Consider the following 22,053-nt stretch of genomic DNA (forward strand, 5'->3'; position numbering starts at 1 on the left):
TTTGGGCAACTGAGATATGCAGTAGTTGAATAAACCGATAACTGAGATTCTGTCAGAAAAAGTACATGGGGCTTGACAGACTGCAAGTGGAAATGGACATCGTTGAGATTAGAATTGAGACCCGTATATTTGTGAAATGAATTAGGAAGTGCTTAGGAGGTTTAGATCTTTTCGCAGGTAAGCCTGCTCTATTAGTTTGACAATTCATGGTGTATTCAATAGTAAGAAAAAGTGGTAGGGGGCATGCTGTATGAAGTAATGAAATTTTTGGATATGACATACACATGGTAAGAATATATCCAGATCCTTGACATAACGTGGCCTCGACAATGACCTCCGCATACACACTACTCTGACTCCCTCCAATCACTAACTGGCAGAGTACAGGTAGCAAGATTATACACTAACTGATCCGGAAGCCTCCTAGAGAGTTACCAATAGGTTCGGTCTGGTGTACTAACTAGCGGCTGGCCTGCGAATTCCGTTTTAGAGCTGTACCCTTGAAATGTAAGGAAGATTGGATGTCGCCACAATGTTCATGATAACCTCAAAAGTCATGAATCATCCTGCATGATGGAAAAGATGGGGAAGGGTTGACCGGAATTTAGCTCTGGAGAATAAACATGGGTTCCACCACCTCAAGTATCCAATAAGCAAAGTGGTGGTACTGCACCGGTTGATGAGAGTCACCAACCACTTAGTACTGCCCGAGAGTAGGCGTGTGTGTGCGTGTGTTATAGTACTAATGAATCTGATGAGTATAATGAGCAATTGTGCAGAGAAATAATGTGTGCCAGTAAATCAAAATGTCTTATAAGGGGGGGATTTTAACTTTCCAGATATTGACTGGAACTTGTGGGTTGGTCACACGCTTTTGTGAACTTATTGGATTACTGTTCTACAGCAATATGTTTGAGAGGCAACCAGATGGAGAAATACTCTTGATCTCATTATCAGCAGTGATTATTCAGGCATTAAGAATTTGCAGATAAATGAACCACTGAGTGACATGATCACAATGTACTGATGTGGAAATTACTTAAAGATGTAACTACCATCATGGCTAAAGGGAAGGGCTTTTGCTTTCATAAAGATCACTACAGCCATCTCAGACAGTTTTTAAAATCTGTATAGTGGGATCAACTGATGTTGCCAACATTGAATTCTAAATGGGAAGCCTTCAGGGACTTAATTTTGGAGGCTACTTGTCTCTTCATTCCACTAAGAAATACTGTTCAAGGTTTAGGCCTAAATGGATGTCAGAGGAATTAATGAGGCTCGTGGTAGAGAAGAAAAATGTATGGGATGCATAAAAAGTATCAGGTGACAGAGAAGCCTATGGCAGATATAAGCTAGTCTGTAATCAAGTCACAAAGGAGGTTAGGCAGGTGAAGGTAGATTATGAGAAATTTTTGGCAAAGGATGCAAAGAAAAACAGCAAAGAGTTCTTTACTTATGTAAACTCTAGAAGAAAAAAGGGATGAATCAGATTGGACCATTTAACATAGATATGTTGACTATTGATGATCGTGTTCAGGTAGCTAATAAACTGAATGAGTATTTTGCACCTAGATTCACACATGAGGAGTTATTCAATGAGGGAAGTGCCAGAGGTTTATAAAACTCTAACAGGGTGCTAATTGATTTTGTAATAAGTGAGAGCAAAGTGGAGGAGAAATTGTTGAAGTTAAACATAAAAAAGGCACCTGGGGAGGATGGGATCTATCCAGTTATATTAAACGAGTCAGCAAAGGAGTTAAGCAAACCCTTAGCCATAATTATGAGAGCTTCCTTAGACTCAGGCAAGGTCCCCATGGACTGGAGGTGTGCAAATGTATCACCAATTCACAAAGCGGGGTTCACAAAGAAAGGTTGTTAACTACAGTATGATACTCCAACTGGTTCTAGATAAGTTGGGCAAATGGGCTGAGAAGTGGCAACTGAAGTTTAACATTGACAAATGCAAAGTATTGCATATGGATAGCAATAACCCAAGAGAAACGTATCAATTGTGTGGTACTACATCAGATAAGTGGAAAGTGAAAAAGACCTGAGGGAAATTGTGCAGTTAAATATGATGTTCGCTGAGTAGTGCAGATGGGCTGCCAGGGCAGGTCACGGAGTCTTGTCAATGACGTACAGGAATTTTGCTAGCAGGGACAGGGAGGTGATTATCTCATTATACAAGACAATGGTCAGGCCACACCTAGAGTACTGTGCACAGGTGTGGAGGCCTCATTTTAGGAAGGATAGGGTTGCTAGAATAAGTACAAAGAAGGGCAACAAGATTGGTGAAGGGAACAAAGGGGTGCTCTTATTAAGAAAGGCTTAAATTCTGCAAATGCAGCACCTGGAGAGTAAGCACCTGCGAGGTCATCTGACTGAGGTGTATAAAGCCTTGAATGGGATGAGCAAGCTGAATGCTGATGGGATTCTTCCTCTTGTTCAGATTAAGAACCTGATTAAGATTATGGGGCATACATTCAAATTGAGGAAAGAGAGTTCTAGAATAGATGTGCAGAAATTTGCCTTTAGCCAGCGGGTAGTTGATTGGTGGAACAGACTTCCGTCTTTTGTTGTGGAAGTTCATAGCCTAAACAAATTTTAGGCTGAGCTGGAAAAGCATTTGGAACGAATGGATGGGTGAAATGCGAGGGTTTTTTATTTATTTTGGCTGATGCTGCATAAGCTTGCTTTCTTACATCGTATGCCTCTGCTAATGCTAATACACAAAGCAACAATGAGCCCAGCACTGAATCCTGGAGGACTCCACTAATAACATTAGTCCACGTAGAGCACTGTCTATTTATTACCTCTCTCTGCTGTCTCCAACTCAACCATCCCTTTATCCCTTACAGCAACTTGCCGTTAATGCCATACTACTCCAATTTATAAAGCAGTCTTCCATGTGCAATAGTATCATAAGCTTTCCTGAAATCCAAGTCATTGTTCAACATATTATAATAAAAATGTCTAATAAAATAATTTTCTCATTTTTTGGTTTCTTCTTCCATTTTTTACTATGTACAAGTACACGATAAACATTGCTATATAATATCGGTGTAGATACACCAGAGACAACTCTTAAAGAAAAACTACAGTAGTAGTGTGAAAGGCATCATTTCATCTGTATCTCATATTGTGCTCATCCTTCATAACCAGTTTCCCATGTATTGCACTACCTCGAATAATAATACTTAATAGAGAAGACTATTGTTACTTATTGACAGTGGGCCCACCAACCACATGGCACCGTTTCAAAACTATTTGGCTTTTCATCAGCTTTTCACCCAACAATCAAAAACCAACTAGTTTTGAAACGGTGCCATCTGGGTGGTGAGATATTTTTTGGATTGTAATACCCAAATGGAATATAGCAGAACCACGACACAACATGATTACAAAACTCTGTATGTGATAAATAATTTAAAAAAAAGTACACAAAATTTGAAATAATTATAAAACAAATGCAAATTAACATTTACATATTGATAAGCAACGGGCACAAAGTAGTGGAGTGCTGTGGTTTGGGGGAGAACTGAAGGGATTGATTCTCCAACACATCAGTCTAAAAAAAAATGTGCAAACTGTGACATGTTTGCAGACCTTTCAAAAACAGGAAATGATCTAGCCATGGAGGATGTCATTGTGTGTGGTAGGTGCGGAGCATATGAAGAAATTAAGTGCCAACTCAGTTCTGATGGGTGTCTATGAGAGTTTGAAGGGGGCTTAGAGGAGAACAGGCATTCTGTGTGTTATCAGACTCTCAGTCTAAAACACTGATGGATCCAATATCTTTCTATCTCAGAAAATTTAGGAGAAGTCCGGTTGGCCTGCCTTCTTAAAATCCACTTATGCACAACTTCTTGATAGCAAGCCCTGTTACATCATTTAGGTGGCAACAAATGTGTAGAGTTGTTCTCTTCAAGATGCCAGGTCAGCGTGAAGAGGAAAAGACCAAACCCAGCAGCACAACGAAACAAATGGCCCTCAGTCTCCAGCGGCTTTCACTCCCCGTCTTATGGCAGCGAGAGGATCAGAGTGAAAGCAGGGGGGTGCCAAGAAGCTCTGGGTACGACCACGCTATCATGCATGGAAACTGAACTTGGCCTGTTACAATATAAGATTGCTCATCGGTGAAGACAGGATATTAGAGCTGGAAAAGTAATTAGAAAATGTGACTTGGAATATCATCGGTTTGGCTGAAACAAGAAGAAGAAGAAGAAGAAGAAATGAATCACTTCTTAAGTTCATCAAGTGGAAATCTGCTGTACACCAATGGAAACAGTGAAAGGAGCAAAGGTGGAGTTGGCTTTCTGGTCAATAAAGATATAAAAAACAACATTTTGGAATTCAAAAAGTACATCACCAAGGGTGTGAAGACTACTAATACTCAGGATTTCTAAGAAGTACAAGCTAAAGGTTATAATGATTTATGCACCAACATCAAGCCATGAGGATAAAGAGGTTGAAGAAATGTATACTGAAATTGAGTCTTCTAGATTGGTTGTTTGGGTTTTAATGGCACATTAGCAACTAGGGCTATAATGCACCAAAACCAAGCCCCATACTGGATAACAGTAAAAATTGTAGTGACGTAGTTGCTTAGGTCACTATGTCAATATGTATAAAAATATAAATATGTACAAGGTAAACTAATATAAAGATATATTTACATACAAACAAAAAAGTTTTATTGATTTTAAAAACCTAAAAACAGCTGACACATTGTCTTTGTCAGATAAAATCTGACTGAGTGTATAAGGCTCAGTCAGATGGCTAAAAACATTAAAATATGTAAAAAGTTGATGTCTATATCGTGGACATTCGGTTAAAATATGATGAATGGTTAAAAAGGTGTCACAATCCTCACACAAAGGAGAGTCATCTGCCCTTAGCAAGAATGCATGTGTAAGATGACTATGTCCTATGCGGAGGCGAGCTAAAACAACTTACTCTCTAAGGTTCCTGCGCAGACTCAACTGCCAATGTTGAATAATAAGCTTTATCTGATATAACTTGTTAATGACCTGCTCATGGCAAGATTGTTGCCATTGAAAGAGTAACACAGAATGTATTAGCTGCCTGTAGTCTGTATAAGGGACTAACAGGCTGCTGTTGTTGTTGTTGTTGTTGGGCTAAGGTGATTTGGCAGTGTTGTCAGCCAATTCATTACCCTTGATCCCAATGTGGCTTGGGATCCAGCAGCAGAAATGGATGTCAAAGTAATGGTCAAAAAGAGCATGTAACCTCTGCTAGACAGGTCAGTAATAGGTGAGGATTGTACCCAATCCCTGATAAAGCCTGCAGTATAGGTCAGGCCACATCTTGAGTACTGTATACAGGTCTGAAGGCCTCATTTCAAGAAGGATGTAGAGCTGTTGTTGGGTGGGTGGTTGAGGGGGAGAAGACAGAGAGTGGTAATCAATGGACACTGCTCATCGTGGACTAATGTTATTAGTGGAGTTCCTCAGGGCTCAGTGTTGGGTCCATTATTGTTTTCTGTATTTATAAATGATATTGATGATGGTATATCAAGCTTAATGTCCAAGTTTGCAGACGATACAAAGGTTGGCAGGGTTGTCAAGGACACTACTGACACTATGCTGCTGCAACAGGATCTGGAAAGGTTGAGCAGATGGGCTGAGAGGTGGCAAATGAAGTTTAACATTGACAAATGTAAAGTACTACACATGGGAAACAGCAACCCCAGAGCAACGTATCAACTCTGTGGTACTACACTGACAGTGGTAGAGAATGAAAGGGACTTGGGGGTGGTTGTGCAGGCAGATACGAAGTTCTCTGAGCAGTGCAGACGGGCTGCAAGAGTCGCTCATGGAGTATTGTCAATGATATACAGGAATTTTTCCAGCAGGGATAAGGAGGTGATTATTCCATTGTATAAAGCAATGGTCAGGCCACACCTAGAGTACTGTATACAGGTCTGGAGGCCTCATTTCAAGAAGGATGTAGAGCTGCTGGAACGAGTACAGAGAAGGGCAACAAGATTAGTGAATGGAACAAAGGGGTGCTCTTATGAAGAAAGGCTTAAGTTTTGCAAATTACAGTGTCTGGAGACTAGGCACCAGCGAGGTGATCTGATAGAGGTGTATAAAGCCTTGAATGGTTTAAGCATGCTCAATGCTGATGGGATTCTTCCTCTAGCTCAGAAAAATCACCTGAGAGGGCATAATTTCAAATTGAGGAAAGACAGATGTAGGATAGACGTGCGGAAATTTGCCTTTAGCCAGCAGGTGGTTGGTTGGTGGAACAGACTTCCATCCCTTGTGGTGGAGGTTGATAGCCTAAATAAGTTTAAGGCTCAGCTGGACAGGTATTTTGAATAAATAGAGGGGTGAAGTGGAAGTGGGTTTTTTTTTTTTTTTTTTTTTTGGCTGATGCTGCATAAGCTTGCTTTCTTGCATCAAATGCCTCTACTAATGCTAATGCTAATGTCAAGGAAGATGAAAATCGGATCCAAGATTCCTTTTGGCTCTGATGTACTGTGCTTTGGCACGTGCATGTTTGAAGGCTATTAAATTATCTGTGCTGGGGTAACGACGAAATATTCCCCATGCTTTGTTTTGAGCCTTCCTAGCTGCTGTGCATTCTCTATTCCACCATGGTTTTGGAAAACATGAAAAGCAGGATGATGTCCTTGGAATTGCAACTGCCGCTGCCTGGACCATACTTTCTGTGATGAGCTTTACTGACTCATTAATTGGCTCCTGGCCAACTGTAGTGGTATTGAATGCTGCCAGAATACAAAAGGCATTCCAGTCGGCGTGATCTGTCTTCCAACGTGGTATCCTCGACTGGTGACGTTGTCTCCCATTAGAAACGGTGGATATCACGGGGAAGTGTTAACTTCCCCGTGATATCCACCGTTTCTAACGGAAGGTTGAAGAAAACCATAAAGGTTTTCTTCAATCTTCTATGTACACACAGGCAGGAGGGAAGCTGAGCAGATGGAAAGATCAATAGCAGCAAAGGTTCGGGTAGCAATGTGGAAAAGGGTATTAGACCCCACATTTAGAAGGGCCGGATCATTATTTTCAAGCAATTGCTTGATACTCTGACCTCTTCTGTTGATGTCAGAACTACCCCACAGATATGTCCACTGAAATCCAATAATAGAAAAGGGGGTGGTAGTTGCTTAATGAGATCATCAAGTTCTGCCTGGGGGTTGTCGTTCCCAGGTGGCAAATAGATGGAACAAACTGTTAAGAGGAACCCTACTGTAAGACGAACTGCTACAGCCTCTAAGTTGGTGATAATTGGCATAGCTTGGAAGGGGGTGTGTATACCCACAAGGATGGTGAATCCTCCGTGGACAGGACAATCCCTAGTTCTGTCTTTGCTAATAACTGAATAGTTACGCAAGTAAGGATCCTCATTTACCTTAAAATACATTTCATGTAAGCAAAAGCAAATTGGCTAATGCTCACTCAGGAGAGTCTTGATGTCATCACTATTTCTACGGAATCCACGATAATTCCATTGTAGAAATTTATATGTACCCATTATTTGGATTTATTGGGTCTGTCTGGTGGCTTCAGAAGTGCTGAGGGCTTTGTTTTCTTAGTCCTGGATTTCTCTTTCTTAGGAAAGACTGGATGATGGTTCGTATCTATTTCTTCTTCTTCTTCTGCAAAGAGTTCCAGGACTGATTCTTCCTGTACATCCTTATCTTCCACATCCATTGTTTCTTGGACTACAGGTGGTTGTTTCAATTTCTTTGGAATTTCTTTAGCACTGTGTTTTGGAAGTGCTGGGGCATTAGGAGGTATGGATATAGGAGTGGCAGGTGAGTGAGATTTTTGGGTGGGCTTTTGATTCCCTAGGTGGAATTGTCATATTCACCTGAGTCCCAATGGTACTCTTCCCAGACGCTATCTGGGCATAAGAAGACTTGGTGCTATTTACTGGTTGGATGCATTTTCTAGCCTCCTGATAGGATATGTTCAGCTGTTTTTATTTTTTGAATTTCTTTTCGTCCTTCCACTGCTGGCATGCTCTAGAGTATGCAGGGTGCTCTCCTTGGCAGTTCATACAGTTTGGCTTTGAAGCTAAACATTCTTTGCTCTCGTGGTCTAACACAACAGCGAGCACAGGCAGGAAAGCCACAACAAGCTGTTTGGGAGTGGCCGTACTTTTGGCATTTAAAACACCTCAATGGGTTCGGGATGCAGATCCTCACTGGGCAGATTAAGTAGCCTGCCTTGATCGAAGTTGGAGACTGTGGGGTGTTGAATGTTAAGATGAGAACTCGGGTAGGGATGAGATTCCCATCCTTATGCATCGATATCCTCTTGACAGCTGTCACTCCTTGGTCTCTCAATTCAGAGATCTCTTCTTCAGAGACGTGAAGAAGGTTACACACTGAAATGACACCATGTGAGAAGTTCAGAGTTTTATGGGGAGTAACAACGATTCTTCCTCTTGCTCAGAATAATCACCTGAGAGGGCATAAATTCAAATTGAGGAAAGAGATGTAGGATAGACGTGAGGAAATTTGCCTTTAGCCAGCGAGTGGTAGGTTGGTGGAACAGACTTCCATCCATTGTCATGGACGTTGATAGCCTAAATAAGTTTAAGGCTCAGCTGGACAGGTATTTCAAACGAACAGAGGGGTGAAGTGGAAGTGGTTATTTTTTATTTATTTATTTTATTTTATTTGTTTTTTCGCAAAGGCCAAAAAACCACACACAATAGCCAAAACTTTGCTAATGCCAGCTTGTTGTAAACAGATGGTAAAAATAGTCATGGGCCCAGAAGCTGCTAATGAAATTTCGAAAATTCCACTCTCAGCTGACACAATCAGTCGGTGAGTCAGTGATCTGTCCAGTGACATTGAAGACATTATGCAGGAGAAAATCAACAGCAGTCAGAAGTTCTCACTTCAGATCGGTGAGTCCACAGATGTTAGTGGCCACGCTCAAATTCTTGCCAACATGCAATTCATCAATGGAGATGTAATTGAAATAAATTTATTTTTTGCAAAGTACTACCCGAGCAAACTACCGGTGAAGAAAAATTGTGTTACCAGAGAATATATGCTCCAAATTGAATTAAATTGGAAGGATTGTGTTAGTGTTTGCACAGGGCAGAGCCGCTTCTATGACAGGTCGAGTTAAAGGCTTTGTGGCCAAAGTGTGCGAAATGAATTCCGACATACGATGTGACCATTGTCTTATTCACTGCGAAGCTATTATTGCCAAGTTTTTGCTATCTGGTCTGAAAGTTGTGCTAGATGAAGTAGTAAAAGTCATTAACTTCATCAAATCACGGACCCTCAATTCGCATTATTTTTCCTTTTTTGTGTCAGGAAAATTAGATCTGAAGACACCACACTCCTGCCACATACAGAAGTACGGTGGTTTTCACCTGGCAATGTGTTAATGTGCCTTTTTCAACTTAAAGAGGAGGAGATACAGATGTTTTTAACAGTTGAGGGACACAAGTATGCAGATGATGAATGGGTGACCAAGTTGGCATTTTTTTTCCGATATTTTCGTTCACTTGAATGAGCTGAACCGAAAAATGCAAGGAAAGAATGAAAATCTTTTTACTAGTGGGGATAAGATTCAAGGCTTTCAGAAAAAGCTGGATTTGTGGATACAACATATTGCAAATGGGTCATATGAGATGTTCTCAATTGTATGGCTTCTTGCTGCTGGTAATAAAGTGATGATGGACTTCTTTTTTTTTTGGTAGTTGTTGGCGCATCGGCTTCTGTGGCCATAATGCACCTCCCAAGGTTTTTGCAGTACTTTGATCCAAGCCCGAAGCAGGATTCGAACCTCGACCTTTGGGTTGCTAGACAGGCACTTTACCCGCCCGGCTAGCAGGATCAAAGTCCGGAACAGTCGGATTTAAAATCCGACTCTTCCGGACTTTGATCCTGCCCATTCTCCTTTACGGATCGGAAACATGGATTTGTCTCAAGCTAGATTTAAACAAACTTGAGGTATTCCAAATGCGATGCCTGCGGCAGATCCTGGGCATCTCACTTTGCGACCACATCACTAATGATACCATCCGCGCCAGATGCCAACAGCAACCAACCATCGCCGACCAAATCCAGAAGCAAAGGCTTAGATGGTTTGACCACGTATGTAGAATGGGCACGAATAGAATACCATCCACACTCTTTTGGAGACAACGACCCACCCAATGGAGCATTCAACGGACCGCGCCTAGGAAAACGTGGGCCAAGCAAGTGGAAAATGACCTGAAGAGCCGACGCCTCGACCTTAATCAGGCCAGGACTGATGCCATGGATCGTAACGCATGGAAGAACATCACAGAGCAAGTCCGAAACCCTGCGGCACCTACAGCAGCATACTGGTTGTGTGACCAACCGCCTCCTCCAGCTGCCAGCTAAGGACCAAAGAAGAAAAGAAGAAGCCCGGTTGGCAAATGATGGACTTCATTGAAGAACATTTAGATAACTTGAAGCAGAAGTTCAAGAATTATTTTGGAGAGAGAGAGAGTGTTGAAGATTTTGACTGGGTTCATGATCCATTTATTGCAGATGCAAAGTCTCTTCTAATGAATGTACAAGAGGAACTACAGATCTCAAGGCGGATAGAACATTGTGATTAAAACAACATGAAGCGCAGTTGGACACATTTTGGTTGTCAATAAGGAAAGAATACCCGGCTAGCTCCGAGATGGCAATTAATATGTTATTACCATTTTCAACTACATATTTGTGTACTGGGCTTTTCGACCTTGACTGAAATTAAAACCTCAATGAGGAAGAGACTGAGATCCATTGATGAAGAAGTGAGGCTTGTATAGCGAGGCACAAATATCACATTGAAGGTATGCTTAGTTATTTGGTGTAATACTAACAGAATTTTTTTTTTTTTTTGATTTTGCTTTGCTTTGTTTTGTACAGTGATTTAGGGTTCATAAAATGTTAATATATTTATGAGCAAATTTCTGTTGAAACAATAATAATCGATTCTATTGTGACATAGCATATTTAGGTCAACACTACCGTAACTATGCTTTTTTGGGATTAACATTTTGATGTACTGTGTCATGGATAACTGAAGGTGTGCTGGGAAGAGAAATAAGTTGCGGAACACTGAGCTAGTGCAACAGGATCTAGGAAAGTTAGGCAGATGGGCTGAGAAGTGAAAACTAAAGTTCAACCTTGACAAATGTAAAGTACTGCATATGGGTAGCAGTAACCCCAGAGTAATGTACCAAAATTGTGGTACTACACTCTGGGTAGTGGAGAATGAAAAAGACTTCGGGGTTATATTGTGCAGCAAGATATGAAGTTTTCTGAGCAGTGCAGACAGTCTGCAAAAGTAGCTCATGGTGTCTTGTCAATGATATAAAGGAATTTTGCTAGCAGAGATAAGCAGGTGATTATTCCTTTGTATAAAGCAATCAGACCACACCTTGAGTACTGCATACACATATGGAGGCCTCATTTTAGGAAGGATGTAAAGTTGCTGAAATGAGTACAGAAAAGGACAATGAATTTGATGAGAGGAATGAAGGGTTGCTCTGACCAAGAAAGGCTAAGTTCTGCAAATTACAGAGTCTGGAGATTAGGCACCTGCTGGGTGATCTGATTGAGGCAAATAAGGCCTTGAACAGTTTGAGCATGATAAATGCTGATGAGATTCTTCCTTTTGCTCAGATTACACACACGAGGGGGCATACATTGAAATTGAGGAAAAGCAATTGTAGAATACATGTGTGGAAATTTGCCTTTAGCCATGTATGATTTTAAAGAAAATCATACAGCGTGGTTGACTGCTGGAACAAACTTCCATCTGTCGTTGTGGAATTTGATAACTTAAATAAATTCAAGGAAGAACTAGTGAATGGATGTGTGAAATGGCGAGTATTTTTATTATTTTTATTTTTTTGTCGCTGATGCTGTATAAGCATGCTTTCTTGCGTCATATGCCTCTACTAATGCTAATGCTGAAATTTTTAAATTTGAATACAATGAATATTGGAAATTAAAGGGACTAGTTACATAAAATAATTGTCTCTTAACTACTGTAAGGAGTTACTTTGTATGGATTTTTTTCACTGTTAGAAGAAATTCTGACTATAATTTTGATATATAATAAAATCATACATATATAATAAATCTATTTTTTCTCTGCAATCTCATGAACTAGACATTCAATATAAATTAATAAAAATAAATCAACCAATTTCTTGTACTGCCTATATACCAGGTGGTTATAAAATAAGTTTCCCTATTGAGGAGATCATATTGTCAAAATGATTAAAGATAGCACAGTGAAAATCAGTGGGTATGTCATGAAGGGTATGGGGAAGTGATCTGCAGAAAAAAAAAATTTAGTTTAAATTTCCACCACTAGGGGAGAAACTGGCACTGTATATGTGAGATGGAATACTTAACTTAGGATTAGATTTTAATATCAGAACTTAGAAATCTACAGATATTGTTCTATGCGTTTTCCTTCACTTAAGATGACATTCTGAAAACAGAGGACTGTGTGCAACAGTTTCTCCTAGCATCTCATTGGGGATGTTGGCTACATGCTGTTTAATGCTTGCTTTCAAATTGACAAGTGTCTGTATGCCGCCATGGTAAACTCTGCCTTTCAGGTATCCCCATAGCCAGAAATCACAGGGACTGAGATCTGTGATCAGGCTGGCCACAACTGTGGAAAGTCTTTAGAAATTATGTGATCATTTCCGAATGTTGAATGGAGCAGTTCCTTCACTTGTCGGCCAATGAGCAGTTCTTTCCCTTGTTGACCAACGTGGGGAGGAGCACCATCTTGCATGAACACTACGGTCCCCAAGCATTCTTGCAAACCTTTCTTGTAGAGCGGGAATAATGTGATCTCTTAGAGAGCGCAGTAGTAGTAGTAGTGGCATGTGATGCAAGAAAGCAAGTGTATGAGCTTATGCAGCATCAGCCAAAAAAAAAAAAAAAAAAACACACCATTCCCTCCAAATGCCTGTCCAGTTCCTCCTTAAATTTATTCAACCTATCAACTTCCACAACGACAGATGGAAGTTTGTTCCAGCAATTAACCACCCGCTGGCTAAAGGCAAATTTCTGCACATCTATTCTACATCTGTCCTTTCTTAATTTGAATTTATGCCCCCTTAGGTTCATAATCTGAACAAGTGGAAGGTTCCATCAGAATTCAGTGTGCTGAACCCATTCAAGGCCTTATATACCTCAATCAGATCACCGCACAGGTGCCTAGTCTCCAGCCACTGCAATTTGCAGAACTTAAGCCTCTCTTGATAAGAGGATCCTTCATTCCCCTCACCAACCTTGTTGCCCTTCTCTGTACACGCTCAAGTAAATCTACATCCTTCCTAAAATGAGGCCTCCAGACCTGTACGCAGTACTCAAGGCGTGGCCTGACCATTGCCTTATACAGAGGGATAATCACCTCCTTTTCCCTGCTAGCAAAATTCCTATATATCATTGACAAAATCCCATGACCTGCCCTGGCAGCCTGTCTGCATTGCTCAGAAAACTTCATATCTGCCTGCACAATTACTCCCAGGTCTTTTTCATTTTCTACCACCTTAAGTGTAGTACCACACAGTTGGTACGTTTCTCTGGGGTTACTTCTACCCATATGCAGTACTTTGCATTTGTCAAGGTTAAACTTCAGTTGCCACTTCTTAGCCCATCTGCCCAAATTATCCAGATCCTGTTGCAGTAGCACACTGCCATTACTGTCATTAACAACCCTGCCAACCTTTGTATCATCTGCAAACTTCGACACTAAGCCTGATATAACTTCATCAATATTATCGATAAATATACAAAACAACAGTGGACCTAAAACCGAACCCTGTGGGACCCCACTAATAACATTAGTCCAAGAAGAGCAGCACCCATTGATTACCACCCTCTGTCTTCTCGCACTTAACCATCCTTTTATCCATTGTAGCAACTTACCCTTAATACCATTCTGCTCCAATTTGTACAATAGTCTTCCATGTGCAACAGTGTCAAAAGCTTTCCTGAAATCCAAATATATGATATCAAAATTATTTTTTGCATCCAGTTCCTTTGTAACCACATCATAATATCCTATCAAATTTGTGAGACAAGACTTTCCCTTAACAAACCCATGCTGTGTCTGAATTATTGCTGCAGTCTTGTCTAGATGATCCTGCAATGCATCTTTAACCAGTGACTCCATTATTTTACCAGGAACAGAAGTTAAACTAACTGGTCTGTAATTATTCATGTCACCCTTCGATCCCCCTTTGTGAATTGGGGATACATTTGCACATCTCCAGTCCGTGGGAACCTCCCCTGAGTCCAAGGACGCTCTCATAATACCATGAGAGCGTCCTCGTAACAGTACCATGCACTAGTTACCACACACCTTACAGGGCCATGAGGTGTAGACTTTTCAAAGAAAAATGGTCCGATTATAAACTCTGCTGTGAATCCACACCATAATGTAACATATAGACTTTGTAGTGATCTTTTATACACAGCAAATGGACAAGAAGTTCCCTATATTTAGCAGTTTTGTGCATTTATAGCCCCGTGAAGAGTGAAATGTGCCTCATTAGGCCCCAAGATCATTTGAGCCCAGGTATCATCAAGTTCCATACAAGCGTGAAATTGTAGAGCAAAGTCTATTCATTGTTGCTGATCACAAGACTAGTTTTTGCGCTACGTGAATCTTGTATGGGAACCAGCGTAAAATTATTCAAACACTTTACGTACAGTTAACCAAGGAAGGTTCAAGTTTCTTGACACACCTCCGGCACTACTGACTGGTAGTGTGTTGCATTCTGACCTGGAGGCAATTGTAACCATCACTTCATCCACTACCTCCGCCTGGAATTATACCTAACTGCCCGGTCACTTCAAATTTCTTTATTAGTTTTTTGACGCCCGACCAAAATCAAAGGTCCTTTATGCAAATCTTTAAGTTTCTGACATTCACGTAGTGTTGCATTAGCATTACTATTATTCTGGTAGAACAATTTTACTAAAAGAGCACATTACTTTTTTGTAAGAGCCATAATGGTTATTGACGGTGGTATTGGCTTTTCTGCTTTTATCTAACAGGATGTCATATGCGTAAGCAGCATGTCTTGAAATAAATGACAACTTTTTCATATGTGCTGTGCCATTTTCTCCTGGTGGCAGAAATTTGAAGAAATTTTTTTTCTTCTACAAATCGCTTCCGCATACCGTAAATGACATATCCACCGATTTTCACAGCGGTAATGCTAACAGTTTTGACCACCTTTATTTTTTAACCACCCAGTATATATTACAATCACAGTATGGTGTGCAAGGAATTGTATACAATATATTTGTTTAAAATCCATTATTTCATTATTGTTTTTCGAATTTTTCTGGTATGAAAATAGTTTCTTTGAGCTGCCAAAGGCTAAGTTTGTGCCCGAATATTGGAATATATTTTTTAAAGATTCTTAGTATGTTTCAACACATGGGAGATATATTCATTGTTTTTTCATCGCTTCTTGTTTTGGTTTTTCTTTACTATTTTGTTTGGTGGCATTTAAGGCAGCACAAGAACTTCGTTACATACGAGAATCCAAAAGCACAAAAGTAGTTTAAAAGCAGCTTCAAAAAATAAAGAAAAATTAGACTGGACAGAAAAAATTAATTCTGAGTTGGTAGCTTGCCAATTATAAACAGGGCACAAAGTCTTCCTTTAAAAACACTACATTAAACAAACAAGATACAAAAGTTAAGTTAGAAACCAGTGAGACTCTAGCAATAAGACGATGAAGTCAATGAAAATACACAGACCCAGACTTATAATAATTTCTGTGGAGTGGGATCTTAAACAAATATCCTATAAGTCTAGATTTAACAACAAAACAATGTTTTATAACATACACTAGGCATGTTTTCCAAATACTAAGTCCATCTACTTTAATTAATTCCATTCTATAATTGAATATTGTGCAGTTTTATACCATACCTTGAAGCAGTCATTATGGGTTCCCCTTTCCTGAAGAACTGGACAAAACTTGAAAATCTCAGGTAAGACAATTCCTGGCTTAAAATTTTTACGTTTATAATACAGCCACTCCCCGGCTTACATAATACTCGACTTACAGAAATTCAACTTTACGTAAGTTTTTGCCAGTCAGTGCAAACTTAAAAAAAATCATGGAAATATCGTAATGTGAATCTAATAACAAATTGTTTTTTTTTTTTTTTTTTAAATTTGTTCCAAGTCCTTGTAAGTTGAAAATTTCGCTATATTACTCAGCTATTTATATAAAAGGTCATTTTTATAATGGAAATTGGGCTAAGGTAAAGAAATCCAACATGACAATGATGAGAAACATTGGCTAGCTTATGCAGAAAATTAGTTTCCTGACACCGGACTCTAGCGATATTCGATCGGTAAACAGCTGGTAGGTGTTATCAGTCTGGAGCCGAAATCGAGAAGGATATATTGATTGACAGGTAGGTGTGGCAAACAATGAAATGATTGGTGGTGGGCGCAATATAATAGATGACAAGCTACTGTGTAGTGATTGGTTGGCATTATAATGTTTATTTATAAGTAAAGAACGGTGCATAATAGTTTTGTGATGAATGGTAAACAGGTAATAGTAGCGATGAATCTTTTAAAGATGGAAGAAATTTGTGAGGAAAATAAAACGTTGGTTGATTTTTTGATGAAAACTAAATTAATAAAAGTTTCATTCTGTTCATTTTTGTTTTTCTTTATGTTTTTTTCTCATTATTAAAAGCAGATTTTTGGAGTTCATGAGTGTTTGGCTGAGATTTAGGTTTGGTTACGAAAAAAGGAAAAGGTTTTTTTATTTTTCATTATATTTTGTAACCTGACCTCAAAAATAAAGGCACAGTAATAAAAAATTAATATTTTGTTAATAAACAATTTATGCGCTAGTCCCCCCATGATTCTAAAGAAAAAAAGTTAGGTTACCCCGCCTCCATTTTGGGAGGGGTTCAAGCTCCTGTGGGATTCAAGTGGGAAAGCGTTCATTAGGGCAAGTTACCATTAGTGCTTCTGAGTGCTACTAAAAGTGATACTAAACCGATGTTATCGTGTGCACTAATCAGCACATCGTTTTCCACAACTACCTGCCAATCAATACATCGTTCTTGACTTTGCTCCAGACTGATAACACTTACCATCTGTTTACCGAGCAAGCAGTATCGGAAAACTAATTTTCTGCATAAGTTATCCGACATTTCTCGTCATTCTTGTGTTGGCTTTCTTTACCTTCGCCGGAAATTGCACTACACTTTCATTGTTATCAATGTTGCATTATAAGAATCAATTTTGAACACCTTTGTGATATTTTTCTAAAACACATTTTTGTAGGTCACTACCATAAAACAATAAAAACAATTGCACTTTCTGGTTTATTGGGCTTTTATTTTTACTACCCAATTATAATTGGGCAGTAAAAAGTAAACTTGATCTTATTGCATTTGCGATAATACCTATAACTGCAATTGTGTGGGTTTTTATGTACAGTATTATGGTGAAATGAGTTCCCCTTCACTGAAATCTTAAATCATATAAAAAACATAAATAAATTTTCAGAATCTTCTCTTCATTCGTATTTACTTATTACAATGGTGAAAGGAAAGGGACCAACGAAAGTGCAAGTGCTGGCAGTGCTAGGAAACAAAACGAAATTGATTTTCAAATGAAGATGATTAATTAAGTATGAAGCAAGACAAAGTTTGTCATCTATTGCACGGAATTAAGTCTCACTACTTCAACAGTGAATACTATTTTAAGGGACAGTGCACATATAAAAGAACATGTTAAAGGATCAATGCATTTAAGATCAACAGTGATCACAAAACGGCATTCAGGTGCAATATCAAAGATGGAAAACCTATTAATAATATAGATGGAAAATCAGATTCTTAAGCGAGTGCTCCTGAGTCCAAAGGCCATTCAAGCAAAAGCAAGAAGTATTTACGATAAGGATAAGTACGGCGAACCCAAGCCAAGGTCGTGGCAAGGAATGGGTGGTTTAATAGGTTCAAGGATCGCGCTGGTTTCCAAAACATTAAGTATGTGGTGAAGTTGCCAGTGCCAATTCTGCAACTACAGAGAAATTTTGTGATGTGTTGGAATAAACCCCTTCTAAATCTCCACAGCCTTCAATTTCTCCAGTGCCGTGCTTATCAGCTGGAGAGTTAATTCTGGCACCGATGCTTGAAAGGTAAAACTTGCTGAAGTTATGCCTGTCCCCTCTTTCTCTCTTTATGTAATTTTATAATTTTGAAATTTTTGTATTTTGCGGAACACGTAGAGTTCCGCAGAATGCAACCCTAATGTAAGTCGGGGAGTGGCTGTATTTAAAAAAAAATCCACTTGAGATCTTAAATTAGTTTAAAACAGCAGTTTCTGGGCTTTTTTTTAATAATGGCACCCTTAAGTAATTTATTCTATTTTGTGGTACCCCTACTCAATTTTCTGCCGACTTTATATACTAAGTGTATATGTATATATATATATATACACTTAACTTATTAATACATTTCTGTTTTTAAATTGTTGTACTACTTGGGAGCATCAGGTTTATAGTGACCCCAACCAACCCACTAGTTATATTTAAACCTAGCCCTAGTGTGGATAGCCTTACATATAAAATATACATTATATATAAAAATTTAAAAAAGAAGATACTTATAATGCTACATATAAAAAGAACAAAATTAATGAAATTTTAAAGAAAGCTGGAGAAATTGGCAAAAGTTAGTGAAAATTAACATTCTTCTTTATAGCCATACCTCTGCAACTCCTAAGGAGCTTTGAGCAGATATATAGCCATACCTGTTTCTGTAATCTCTATACCAGTTTTGCTGGGTTAATTACTTGATGGATAATTTGGAATTATAAGAGTAATATTATAGAATATATGTACTTATTTTTATATAAGTACTTAATTTTAAATAAACAGTGTGGTTTACATATATTACAGCAAACTGATAGGAGATTCAAAGCCCTACAGGTATGTAACAGATTGAAATGTCATAGTATATTACCTCCATGTCCTGTGGTGGTCAGTCTGAAAATATTCAATTTCCTGCCAAGGTTTAGATTTTATGCGTGTGTGTGGTACAGTCATATTAGATTTTGACCGTGGCGTGATAGTTAACCTTGCCATAGGCAACGTCACATTCTTTGCATTCCTGAGGTTGAGCTGGTGTTGATTGTAATTTAGAGCTTGTTGTATTATTGTGGGAAGCAGATACAATATGATATCTAACCATGCTAAAAATGATAGAAAAATTATAGAAAAAAATGATAGAAATAAATAGTAATATTGAAATTGTGTTTATTAAAATAAGTGGGAAATGATGGGGTGGTAGTTATTAAAATCAAATTAAATGTGTTATCCATAGGGTGTGGACTGGCAAAGCTTTTCTAAGGCACGACAGCCCTGCATGTGCCCTTGAGGATAACTATTTACAAATATATACACAGCCTCTTTCATTGTGAATATAAATTCTGTGTTTCTGTACTTCTAAATAAATCTCGATTTAGTGTAAATGCATTATACCTGTATGGTGATGTAGACCTGTATATTTACTTTCTGGTGCTAATAACTCTGCTTGTGGATAATTATGAATTTGGACATCCAGGTACTGTGCGGATAGGTGTCGAGCCGCACCTATATGATTTCTAAATTATTCTTTGCATCCAGTTCCTTTGCAACCACATCATAGTTTCCAATCAAATAGATCTGATAAGACTTCCTCTTAATGAACCCATGCTGTGTCTGAACTCTTGTCTAGATGATCCTGCAGTGCTTCATTAACCAGTGCCTCCATTTTATTCCCCGGAACAGAAGTTAAACTAACAGGTCTGCAATTACTTATGTCACTCTTTGTTCCTCCTTTATGAATTGGGGTGACATTTGCATATCTTCAGTACATGAGTAGCTTCCCTGAATCCAAGGAAGCTCTCATAATTATGGCTAGGGGTTTGCTTACTTCCTTTGATGCCTCCTTTAATATAACTGGATAGATCCCATCCATCCCAGCTGCCTTTCTTATGTTTATCTTCAACAATTTCTCCTCCACTTTGCTCTCAGTTATTACAAAATCATTTAGCTCATTGACAGTTTAATAAACTCTGGTATTCTCCTCCCTGAATATCTCCTGATGTGTAAATGTAGAAGCAAAATACTCATTCAGTTTTTTAGCTACCTGAGCAGGATCATCACAGTTAAACCATCGATATCGAGTGGACCAATCTAATTCATCCCCTTCCTTCCTTCTAGAGTTTACTTAAGTAAAGAAGTCTTTGCTGTTTTCCTTTGCATCCTTTGTCAAAGATTTTTGAAATCTGCCTTTGCCTGCCTAACCTTCTTTGTGACTTGATTACAAAGACCAGCTTATACCTGCCATAGGTATAAGCTGGTCTGTAATCTTCTGTGTTATCTTTTAATTTATATGTATTCCATGCATTTTTCTTCTCTGCAACATATCTTATTAGTTCATCTGGCATCCATTTAAGCCTAAACCTTGAACAATATTTCATAGTTGGTATGAAAAGCCTACTAGCTTCCAAGATTAATTCTTTGAATGCTTCCCATTAAGAATTTGCTGTTGGTAACATTATTGATTAGTCCCACTGTGTAGAATTTAAAAACTGTCTCAGACCACTGTAGTCACCTCGTCGAATAAATCCCACATCAGCACACTGTGATCAATGACACCTAGTGGTTCCTTTATTGGCAGATTCTTAATGCTGAAGAATCACTACTGATAATCAGATTAAGAGTATTACTCCCTCTAGTTGCCAACCGAACATGCTGCTGTAGAAAACAGTATATCCACAAAAGTCTTGCTAATGTGTGAGTGACCAACCGTAAGTTCCAGTCAATATCTGGGAAATTAAAATCTGACAATCTGATTTACTGGCCAACTCTCTTTCTCTGTACAGTTGTTAATTATACTCATCAAAGTCATTACGCCTATAACACACTCCAACTCTCAATTTTGCTTTCCCAGTGCGTATGTCGCACCAACCTGACTTGACACTGCACTGTCCACCTTGTCAACTGGCTGCACTAGGCCCATGGTGTCCTATCGATGGCTTTTCAAACATTTGCTACAAGCCTATTGATAGACCATACTTGGAATACCGTATTCAAGTATGGAGACCACACCTTAGGAAAGACACTGAGCTTCTTGAAAGGGTCCAAAGATGGGTAACTCGCCTGGTGAGATTGGCAAAAGGGCGTCCATATGAGGAAAGACTTTGAATATGTGGGTTGAAGAGCTTGGAAACCAAGCACATTAAAGGAGACTTGATTAAGATGTTTAAAGCTCTGAGAAGCATAAGTAAAATAAATTAGGCCGAAATTTTCAGTTATAAATGATTCCAGAACTAGTGGCCATAAATTCAAGTTACTAGACTGAATTGCAGGAAGTTTTATTTTAGCCAGTGTGTTAGTTATAAATTACTGGAATAAGTTACCTACGTGGATGGCAGAGGCTGACAGTTTGGGGAAATTCAAAGGTCAGCTGGACAGTTACCAACTGGATGGGTAATGGATAGATTGTCTGTTTCCTTTTCTTTTATTAATTATTTATATTTTCTTCTTATTATTATTATCATCATTATTTTTATTTACTTATTTATTTTTTTGGTTGGAGCAGCATAAGCTTCCTTGCACCACATGGCCATTGCTAATACTAATACTGAAGCAGTGTGGTATTTAGGGGAAAATTATTGCTATGATAAAGGAATAACTCAGTAGAAGACAGAAAGTGGCTATCAATGGGCACTGCTCTTCTTGGACCGATGTTATTAGTGGAGTTCCCCAAAGTTCAGTGTTGACTCATTGTTGTTTTCAGTATTTATAAATGATACTAATAAAGGCATATCAGGCTTAATGTCTATTTTGCAAATGATACAAAGGTTGTCAGAGTGGTTAATGATAGTAATTAGGGTACTCTACTACAACAAGATCTAGGAAAATTAGGCAGATGGGTTGAGAATTGACAATTGAAGTTTAACACTGACATGAAGTTTAACACAGCCCTAACACATACAT

Source organism: Mastigoproctus giganteus, chromosome 13, assembly GCF_048544385.1.
Source record: "Mastigoproctus giganteus isolate SK-2022 chromosome 13, ASM4854438v1, whole genome shotgun sequence".
Lineage (NCBI taxonomy): Eukaryota > Metazoa > Arthropoda > Arachnida > Uropygi > Thelyphonidae > Mastigoproctus > Mastigoproctus giganteus.